The following is an 11445-nucleotide window of genomic DNA, read 5'->3' as shown; positions in this document are numbered from 1 at the left end:
TTGTTTTAAATGTATTTTTTATAAGAACATTTAATTAATCCAGTGGGTCATGATCACAGAGTATACATAATGAGGAAGGGAACAGCGTATCTGTATCAGAAAAAAAAAGTGACCTGAACAGTGCACTCAGTTTTTTAACTAAATTTATAAGAATATTAAGAGAAAGAAGATGAAGGTAAGTAATGCAGCAAGAGTTAAACCCCCAGTGGCACTTAGCATTGTTTCCTATAAAGAACTGGCTTGTCCTTGATAGGGAATTGCTTGTAAACTGGAAAAGCATTGGTGATCATTGCCAAGAGTAGACCTGAGCACTTAAAGGTGAAGGGAAGGTGAAGGTGCAATACTTGGACTCATCATGGGAAACTGGAAATAGTGGAGAGAAGAAATCGAAGACATAGAAATGGAGATTCTACATGGAGAGGCAGAAAATTAATGAAACTAATAGTTAAGTAGTACAGGCTTCTGCTATCAGTAGGAAGGATATGAGTACAGGAGTTCTGGTGATTTTAATAGACCGAAAGCCCAAGTGACTAAGAGCCATGTTAAAGCTGAGTCTGAATCAAGGATGTTAGTGATTGAAAGCAATAAAAGATACCCTGCTAACCTTGCTCTTGTTAGCGTTCAGGAACACATAATCATGGAATGATTATATGAAGGTGCTTTATGAAGAGCTCTGGGTGTCAGGGGTACACATACCCAAATCTGACACAACTTGGTTTTGAGCTGAACATGTTTTATACTTTGTTATTATATAACTTACATTATTAATTATTAAACTTACATTGTTCTATTGTATACATTGATTTTACCCAAGCATGGATTTCTCATTATCCCCTTCAAACCCCTAACATAGTTTCTCATGATTCATTAAACAATAATTATATCTAATCACATCTAACAATTGTATCATTTATTATGTACTAACTACACAGGTGCAGTTTCACATGATCTTAGCAAGCATAAGGCCTAATATTTCCCAGGGCCTACTTTTCCCAGAGCTTTCCAAACCTAATTTTCTTTCTAACTCTCCAGATTTTCTATGATTTTAAAATCTTTTACTATCATTCCCCCCTTTGAAAGCATTTTCATTTCACTGTAAGTGCAAATGTTTTCACTTGATACAATCCTTTGTTTTTGAGTTTATACTTGATGTTCTTCGAATCCATGATTGATGTAAATGTTGTCCTGGGTACTGTCACAAACTGGAGAACCAGTAGATGGTGGGTGTGAATCTCATGTCAGTGCTTTTATTATTTTCTGGTTCCATGACATTTTCTTCTGTATTTCTCCCTTTAAGATGCTGTAAACTAACTAAATTGCTAAGAATTCAATTAGTAAGATTATCACACTCTCAATGATAGATTTAATCCATGAATTCACATTCCACCCTAACCCTCTGAAGATTTTGCCTAACCAACTTGTAGTCAAATCCTTTTGCTCTTCCTGTGCTTTGTGCTCTATTTGTTGTAACTGATTGATGTCGTATTCTACATCTGCAGTTACATTTGGGATGTGGACGCAGCAATGATCAGTCCATCCTTTTAAAAACCCACACACTCCATGCTCCTTCAGGAGTAGTAAGTCTAAGGCAAATTGATTTTGTCAAGTCATTTTTGTGGTGGCTTGTAATTGTACGTTTAGTTATTTAAATCTTTCCCGGGTGACTCTTGCCAGTCTATCTACCTGACCTGTAAGTTTGTACAACATTTCTCTATTCTGATAGTTTGCTATAGGACTGAGTAAAGACTCTAGGTCTAACCCAAATTTCACTCCACTAGAGGGTTCTTGATAAGTGTCATCCTGATTCTATTCCTATCCTAATCTTTCCTAGCTGTGCCTGTGTTTAGCCACTGAGTTGTTTTTCAAGCAGATCTCACATTTTGACATTACTGATTTTGCCATTGTTGGCATCTGTACCGAGATTAATTTTTGCTTTAGCAATTTTACCAATGCCTCTGCACCCCAATGACATCTGTTATGTTTAATTTGTAGAACTTCTCTCATTATCAAGGGGGGTAACACTATTTGTGCAGTTACATACCACCCTTCTGAATTCTTTTGTGCATTTAGCAAACATCCCAGTTTCTCATCTTCTACTGAATATTTCAGTTTTGGAGGCAAATTAAATTGAGATACATTAACTTCTAAAGGTATCAATGCCATTGTTGTTTGCACTTTTCAAGCAATCTGTCAAGCTGTCCAGTCTCCCTTTTGATTCCCCTCACAAATTTTGGAGTTTCTTGATTGGTGTGCTTTACAGTGTATAATTGCCACTTGTTCAGGTTTTTGTATTGCTTTTATCAATTGTAGGACTGCATCTTGATGTTTAATGTGTGTACCTTGAGAAGACAGTAGTCTTCTTTCTTTCTACAGTGCTCCATGTACATGTACTACTCCAAAAGCATACTTTGAGCCAGTCCATATGTTTACCCTTTTCACTTAATTCTAGTGCTCTGGTTAAGGCAACCAATTTTGCCCTCTGGGCAGATGTATTTGGTGATAATGCTTTTGCCTCCACTATTGTACTGACTGTTGTTACTGCATATCCAGTATATCTGGTCCCGTTCTCCGTGAAGCTGCTTCCATCTGTGAATAGCTCCCACTCTGGTTGCTCTAGTAGGATGTCTTTCAGGTCTTCTCTTGACGAATAGGTGTACTCTATTACTTCTACACAGTCATGCTCTAATGGGCCTTCTTCAATTGTGGTACCTAGGAACAAAGCTGGATTCAAGAGGTTAGTTGTCTTTAGTGTGACATCATCCTGCTCAGTCAGGATTACCTGGAATTTCATCATCCTGCTTGGAGACAGCCAGTGGCCGCCCTTTTGTTCTGAAACAGTGGTTACCATATGTGGCATTTATGTGTCTACCCATAGTGAGGTTTTTTTTTAGCTTCTTATATCAGCATCATGGTGGCTGCAAGTGCCTGCAGGCATGAAGGCCATCCAGCACTCTCGTTGTCAAGTTGTTTGGAAAAGCAGCCTACTGGCCTTTTCCAGATCCCAAAGGTTGGGTCAGTACTCCCAGTGCTAGACGTAGTCATTCGTGCACAAACAGGTGAAAATCTTTGGACAAATCAGGTTATCCTAATGCTGCAGCAGTTGTCAATGCCTCCTTCAGTTTGGGGAAGGCCTCTCTCTGTGGTTTGCCCCAGGGAAACGGCTGCGACTTCTGGGCTTCATTCAGGGGTTTTGCAACGAATCCAGCTTTCGGCTGGAGCGAAACATCTTTCCCCTAATGCAGACTGCACAACAAAACCTGCAGTCCCTTCTGTCTGTCAGAAATCTTGTCGTGACTCCAGTTTACATGTCATGATTTGCTAATGTGAGCAGAAGTTGTGAGAGGTTTGTTTGATCTCAGAGAGCAAAAAGAACACAAAGGGATTTCAGTTTAAATCACAACAGCAATAATGTACTATTGAGAGACTGCCAGCTATTCACAACCCTTCACAGAAGTAAACGTTAATTTCTATCTTTAGCACACCTTTTATAGGGTTCTACAGGGTCCGCGGGCTAAGCAAGTTACTATTGGCTAATGCACACAGGTTTAAATTTTTTCCCTTTTATACAAGGATATTGTTTTGCTTTACTCTCTCTTCTGCAGGAAAGTTTCAAGGACTTTAGCCTTTAATATCATGACTTATTTCTAAGACTGGTTTGTGCAGACAGGCCTTTACTAATATATAAAATATTATCAACAATTCCCCCTTTCTCTTTTTGCACAAACCAGGCTTTGGATGTGACTCATTCTATACTTTTATGAAGACAAGATAACATACAACTTAAAACTATCATCCCAATTAACACTATAAGTAAAGTCCATCCCCCTTCTAGCACAAGAGACCTCAGCCATCTAGTGATGTCCCAGCTGGCGAACCAACTTCCAAGTCACTATCTTCTTGTAGGGCATGTAGCCCATCCTGTAGCTGTTGTAATTGCTTATGGATGGAAACTGAATGATCAGCAAAATTTAAGCAGCACATGCCTTCAAACTCCTCACAACCATGTCCTTGTGCTAAGAGCAAAAAGTCAATTGCAACTCGATTTTGTAATACTGCATAACGTACACTACTCACATCTGCTGAAAGTTCACTTAACATTGTGGATGTTAAGTTCAATTCTTTCTTAGTCTAAGAGGGAAGCTTTTTTAGAGTTGCTAAGCCTTAATTCATTCAGGCTTCGCTTTGACTGTTTGATTTTTTTTATTTTATCAGCTACATTCAGCAATTGGTGTAAGCTTGGGTGGAACAAAGTAAGTTTCTTAAGATAACAGGGTCCTCCATGTGGATTAGCAGGAATCCCATTCCATGCTCTATCTCCACAGATTAGGAATATGGAACTAGGTAATCGTTTTGGTAATTGTCCTGTGAGATTGCACTGCAAATAAAAAGCTTTACTTTCAGTGTGAGTAATGAGATCAACTATAGGGTTGACTGTAGCCCAGTGCTGCATTACTTTGTTGGAATGGCTTTTTGTTGGGGGCTCAAACATTATCCATCCACCTGAAGTATTGGTGGAACTTAACAAATCTAATTCTTCTGGGGGCCCTATGGTAACATTAAGAACTTCGATAATTTTTGCTTGTCAGCAGGCTTCAAGTTGTCTAGGTGTGAGGCCAATGGTGCGACTGCACTCTTATAACATTGCCAATCGATTCAGTCGAGTCTCATTACTAACTAAACCTTTAAATGCTTGAGGATCCCATTCAGGGACTCCTACGAGACAGGTACGAGAAGGATCTCCAGGTGTGGCTAGGCTCAAACACTGATTTTTGGCCTATCAAATGTGCCAGAGTGACCCATATGTTCTGTCGCTTTTGGATGTTAGTCAGCAGACAGTTGGTCAGGACTATACACAACACAATTACCATAAGCAGTTTGTTCCATGTAAATGACACCATACGTGCAAACTCACAGCTAAAACTTTTAACGTTAAATGAACTTTCAAAGATGCTTACACTAGCTCTTGAAGGGGGAATACTTATACGTTATACTAATATAATAATTACTGCACAGACTAAACTCTTAAACTATTATCTAACTACTTTTAACACACGTGCTCCGGTATATATGTAATCTAAGTGTGAAAGCAATTTGCTGAAAGGGTAAACACACAACTACAATTTCCTTTATATACAGTTAGATGGAGTCTCTACACTTTTCTAGATCTTCTACAGAATTTCCTTCACAAACAGACTATGATTTAACAAGATCCAGTCTTGGAATATTCACTGCTCCCATGATGTCAGCTGGCAGCTGATGAGGTGGCTGAGGGCTTCGATGTTCAGGTTGTTCTTCACATCCTTTTAAATCTTAAAACAGAAGATAACTGAAAAAAATTGGTAGAGACACAACATCATAATAACAACATAAAATTTCTCTTGGTAAAATGTCTGTGTAGTTTTCAGACACAACTGTGTCCTGACAGGTCCACTTCTGATCCATGTCTGGAGTACAAAGGCTGTGTGGTGACTTCTCTGTTCACTGGGTCTCATGTGTTCAGAGGCAGACAGTCTGGTCAGATGAACAGGTGACCTTTTTGAACCTGCCAACAAAACACAGACACTTCTCCCCTTGAAGTTAATGAATTACATTAATCAAATGCTTTTAGGGCATCAATTTCCCCCGTTTTTTAAAAAAATAAAAATAAAAAAATAAAAATAAAAATAAAAATAAAAATAAAAATAAAAATAAAAATAAAAATGAGATGTACTTCTGTCACACACATCAACATCAACACAAAACCATATACACAATGAATAAGAACTTCTAGCAGTTAAAAATCAATCAAATCATAAACATTTTTAATAACATATATAATATAAAACTACCACTAACTTCTAAAACACTGCACCAGCATCTTATAGTCTGCAAACAAACAGAAACAAAAAAAATCAGTGAAGGATTGGATAACCACCTCTGGAAATGATTTTCCAAGCCCACTTCAAAGTTGATCCAGCTGTCATATTAATAGGGTCAAATTGCTGAATCAAAAACTGATTTGGTACAGAAAACATCTGGATCTGCTGGCAAGCATTCCGTCCAGGTAAAGTCAAGGCTTGGCCAGGGCTTAGGCTTTAAACTGGAAAGATGCCTCTTAACATATTTCTAAAACAAGCTTCTCAATAGTAGCAGCTATGAGATGCTTACAGCACAGCAAACTGTTAAAATGCATTTGTACAAAGCAAATGATCAGAAGCCTTAGATAACAGACCACTTAAACCATTCAGCAGTTGGTTTAATCTGAAGCCTCTCCCATGGCAGCTGACCCTCAGCAATGGTACATCTTCTTAAAATTCTGGAAACACTGAAAAATAATAAAGCTATAAAAAGAAAAAACTGCAGAGATTGCAACAACCAATAGAACTTCCAATGAAGTCAAGGGTGTCACAGACTGCATTCACTTCTATCCATTAGCAGGTGTTCATCAGCGTTCTATCACAGCTGTTTTAGTTGTAGTCATCTTCATCTCTCTGGGAAAATAACTATACTTTGCAGTTTAAACAAGTGCCTCTAATAAAACATAAAACAATTTAAATTAAACAATATTTAAACCTAATAAAAACTAATTAGAACAAAAGGAAATAACAAAACTTCACCTTAAAAGAATATCCAGGTTATAAAACTTAACTTAAAAACATTCAAGTCTAAACATAATAAACTTGACTATTCTTAATTCTATTAACACTTAATCTGTATTAAATAAAAACATAACTTATTCTGTTACTACAAAAAGGCAATTAAAGGTTTGATATATACCTTTTAAACACAATATAACAATAACATGGATTCACTATAAAGATTATAAAAATGTAACAAACACATCACAATTCTATGTCATCTAGCTTTGAGAATAACTCACAATAACTGCAAATGTTACTAAAAATACTTATTCATAACAGGAATTTGCCTAGTATATGCTTAAATTGGTTAGGATTTTAAAGTGCAGCTTTACTAGAGAAAAACCACAACACAGGATTTGGCAAGTTGCCATTCAGCTTTTGTAGCACTTTTCAGGAACATCAAGTCCAATTTCTAAACTAAAATCAAAAATCCAAATTGGTATATATATACAGTTATATGTGTTTTATATAACAAAAGGACTGTCATGGGGTAACTTTACCTTTAAGATAGCTTCAAGAGCTGGGAGGAAGTTGAAGCTGCGAGAGGCTAATGGGAGTCTTTTCTTGTGATCAATTATTGATCATTTCTAAGAATTGACAGCAGTTTTGACCATTGAAAAGTGAGATCAACCTGTGAACACCACCTTAAGACCTAAGCCTGGGAATTTCTTTGTCTCTTGGTTTCCTGGCTGTGAAAGGTAACTGAGCTCCAGCTGGCCTCCCATTCCCCTGCCCAGGCCATGTGGCCGGGGCAGGTGCTGGACTGGGCCTGCCGCGGCTCCCAGCCGGGAGATGGGGCCTGTGGAGCTTGCCCTGGGCTCTGGCCGGGCCAGGCCGGTCCCTGGCTCGGCTGCAGTTTTTTTGCTGTGACTGAATTCACCAGAGACTGCCAAGTAAAAGAAAAAAAGCTCTTGCCCTGCAGTGGGCTGAGACAGTGACCACACTCTCCAGAGCAGCTGTGAACAATCTTCCATCACAGACAGCTCCAGCCACCACTCTGGCAGAGATCACAGAACCAGCTACAAGGCCTGGGCAAGATTTTAACCTTTTCATTTTCCTGATGAGATTTGCAGATTAATCCTTTTTTCCAGAAATAGAAAAAGAGAGTAATCAACATGTAAAGAGACTTTATAAACTATCAGAGACAGTAAAGAAAAGAATTAAGCTTCAGAAGAGGTAGGAAATAAGGAAATGCTTTAATAAGCTGAAATATTTTTCTGTTAAAGCTATGGAGATGGACAATAGTGTCCTGGAAAAACTCCTTTAATTCATGACAGAGTATATTGGGAGAAATGGAGTAGTTCAAAGTGTGGATTTTGAGCAAAAGGTAGAGTAACTGTGATACAGTGAGGTGCTGGAACAGAGGGAGAGAAGTAATAGTTAAAGATCTGAAGCCTTGAGAAGCAAAGAAAAAACTTCTGTTTCCAGAAAAGCTCACAGAGACAGATGAAGAGAACTTTTGCCTTTGAATAACTCATCCTTAAAAATGACATCCCTAGACTCATTGACCCATACACACCTCAGAGTGATGTGAAATGGGAGGAGACAACTGATGACAGGATTTCTGGGCAGCTGGCATCAGAGAAATAGAAAGCTACAACAGAAATTGTTTTCTTGTAAGAAACTCCATAGATTAACAGAAGAAGACTTCTGTTTCTCTACAAAGACTGATGGAAAGACTAGCAAGAATTGAGACTGTTTGAAACGCCAAAGCTTTTTGGTTCTATGTTGTCATGTGAACAAGAGAATGGTTGGGTAGGGGGAGAGAAAAGGGTCTTCTGGAAGTTTTATTCTGGTTTTCTTATTTTTATAGTTTTGTTAATAAACCTTCTTTATTCCTTTTAAGTTTTAAGCCTGTTTTGCTCTTGTTCTAATCCATATCTCACAACAAGAAATAAGTAAGTTTTCTAGTGTTTTTTTTTAGTTACTGCTTTAAAACCATGACATTTATTTGGTGCATTAGCCGGAAAAACGAAATTAGCAAATCTAAACCACTACAAGGACTCACATTGAAATTTCCTTATTAAAATTGTGGAAAAAACCAAGCAAATTGGTAATATATGCTTTAACTTAACTTTGTCTTGTACAGTGAAGTTCTCTTAACTAATTATTTTTCAAACCACAAATCTCTTTTGTAGATAACACTAATTGGAAGGTTTTCTCAGTAGTTGTAAATCATTCAATATTTTAACCTTAGGTTTTAAAACTGATTATTGCAAGGTAACTTCTGTTAATATTCGCCTTAAACACCTTTTTTTTTGAAAAGGGGCCTTTTTAAACTTTCCAAGAATCACAAAAATTTCTCTAGTAAAACTCTAAAAACTGCAACTGCATAAACTCATCATTACTTAAAACACAAAATTAACTCTAAAAGGGTATATAAAATCATTTTGAAAAACCAATAAATCATGATTTTTTAACAAACTGGGTACTATCCCCGTGCTTTTTCTTAGAGAAGGAGCAGGGGGAGTTGGACTGCCCGCTCTGCTGCTCTCTGCTGCTGTTATCTTTCTTCACATCCCCCACATACTCTTGCAGAGAGGAAAAACGGAGAGAAAGGAAAAAAAAAAACCTCACAAAGTTAACTTTAACACATACAGTTCTTTCTCTCAATTTCTCTCTCGTTTGCAGATAGAGGAAAAAGGGCACGATTTTACTAAAGCAGGCGATGTTACATGAAAAGTCTCTCAGGTCCAGATGGTAACAATGGTGACCATTGCAGCTTATCAACTTTCAATTACAGTCATAAATTTCAAACTAGATACCATATAGTTCATGATTTTTTGGCTATTTTGTCTCTCTTAGAAGCTGTCTGAGCCACCTGTTTCTGCTCAACTGCTTCTGTAATTGTTCAGCATGGCCTTGGAGCTTTTTCTGCACTGCCTCTTCCCTGGGGGTGCCTTTGTTCTCTGCACGCACCTCAGTGCTCCCCCATGTCCCCCTGGTTCAGGTAGAAACCAATCGAAATTTGGCTTCTTTTCTTTCAGGGTAGTAAAGTTGGAACTTAAGTAAGATTGTAGTGTTAAAAGTGTCTCCAAAAGTGAAGCAAATAGTTCAGGATCCATCACATCCTGCTGTTGCTGAATGGATTCTGTTTGTTGTTTCAGCGTTTGCTGTGAAATTTCTTTCTCATTATTTTCTTCTCTCTGACTCTCCCTCCCTCTCTCCAAGGGCAGCATAGACAGTAATTTTTGCCCAGCAGTGGGAGGTAAAGGCATCTGCTGCTGTGATGCAGGTAGAATTATGGGGCTCACAGCCTCAGCATATCTTGCTTTTCTGTTTTTTAAGGTATTAGTTACAATCTGCCAAGTTGGACCGAGAGACAGAGTGTCCTTGCTGCTTTCTGTAATTGCCGTTTCCCACATCAGATCCCTTATATCCGTCCATTTCTTAACTGCAAAAAGCGTTGGGGCCCTGCTAAATGCCCATGGTTTTTAGCCCAGACGACGAGCTTTTCCAGGTTCTTTTCCCCGACTGCTTCGCTTCATTTAACAATAATGCTAAGAAGCAGTTTTTTAGCTGCCACAGACTCCACATCCATTTTTCTTGCGGCCACAGTGGGGGGAGGGTCGTGACCCCTCACTTACTCCTCCGCCTCAGACTCCCCCAGCAACTCCCCCCCCGTTATCTGTGGGTCGCCTATCCGGTACCGATCCAAGGCAGCGTCTATCTGCGCTCAGATCCGCTCCACCAACCTCGATCCAAGGCTCCGTCCCACTGTGTGTGGACCTGTCGAAACCCCCCTGCCCGCAGGGTCCCTGTTCGGGCACCAGATACTGAGAGACCGCCAGCTATTCACAACCCTTCACAGAAGTAAACGTGAACGCCATTTATTTCTATCTTTAGCACACCTTTTATAGGGTTCTACAGGATCTGCGGGCTAAGCAAGTAACTATTGGCTAATGCACATAGGCTTACATTTTTTCCCTTTTATACAAGGATATTGTTTTGCTTTACTCTCTCTTCTGCAGGAAAGTTTCAAGGACTTTAGCCTTTAATATCATGACTTATTCCAAAGGCTAGTTTGTGCAGACAGGCCTTTACTAATATATAAAATATTATCAACAATATACTTTTATTTTAGTGCCAACAACAAGGGCTATGCGACAGAGGAGAGGGAGAGAAAGAGGGAGAAATAAAACAAAGAGAGAGAGAAGAGGGGGGTTATAGCTATCAACAGATGAGACGGGGTCGCTGGGGTCTTCTCCTGTGGGGAGGTCTCACCCAAATTAACTTAGCCTTGTGTATTCTTCCCCAAAGTTACCTTGTGTCCAATGTGGTAATAAGTACTCCAAAGGAGAAGTACCTGGTATGGGAGCACTGCTGCCCAAAATCACTTTAATCTTCTCCATATTACAACTACAATACACCACAAATGCTGAACTTGCGACACTTTTGCAGTCGTCTTATGGATGGCGCCTAGGCAATACCAACAGGAATTCCTTTAGCCCAACCAAGCACAGCTTTCACTGCGTCTTATTGTCAGGCACCCAAACCAAAGTAAAGCACCTTACCTCTTCTCCTGGAGATGCTGTGAGCAGCGGAGATGGTTGCAGCTAATGGACTCCCCGAGAATCCCTCGGTGCCGGCTGGAGCGTGATTGGGTCACAAGCTCGCTCAGCAGCACTCACAAGGTCCCATCTGGGTTGCCAAAATGTTAGTGTTCAGGAACACATAATCATGGAATGATTATATGAAGGTGCTTTATGAAGAGCTCTGGGTGTCAGGGGTACACATACCCAAATCTGACACAACTTGGTTTTGAGCTGAACATGTTTTATACTTTGTTATTATATAACTTACATTATTAATTATTAAACTTACA

General features: G+C 39.0%; 1 long non-coding RNA gene across 1 annotated transcript in view; it reads right to left on the bottom strand.

Annotated features, from left to right (window-relative positions):
* Positions 1–2812, bottom strand: part of LOC147650305 (uncharacterized) — a 35686-nt gene extending 32874 nt beyond the window's left edge. The window contains exon 1 of the long non-coding RNA XR_015276933.1: positions 988–2812. This is a non-coding gene — a long non-coding RNA (uncharacterized LOC147650305). The remainder of the gene's footprint in view (positions 1–987) is intronic.
* Between the last annotated feature and the right edge of the window lie 8633 nt (positions 2813–11445).

The sequence above is a fragment of the Cyanistes caeruleus genome, chromosome 16 (assembly GCF_971803275.1).
Source record: "Cyanistes caeruleus chromosome 16, bCyaCae1.hap1.1, whole genome shotgun sequence".
In the NCBI taxonomy this organism is placed as follows: Eukaryota; Metazoa; Chordata; class Aves; order Passeriformes; family Paridae; genus Cyanistes; species Cyanistes caeruleus.
This window is presented reverse-complemented; position numbering and strand designations above follow the sequence as displayed.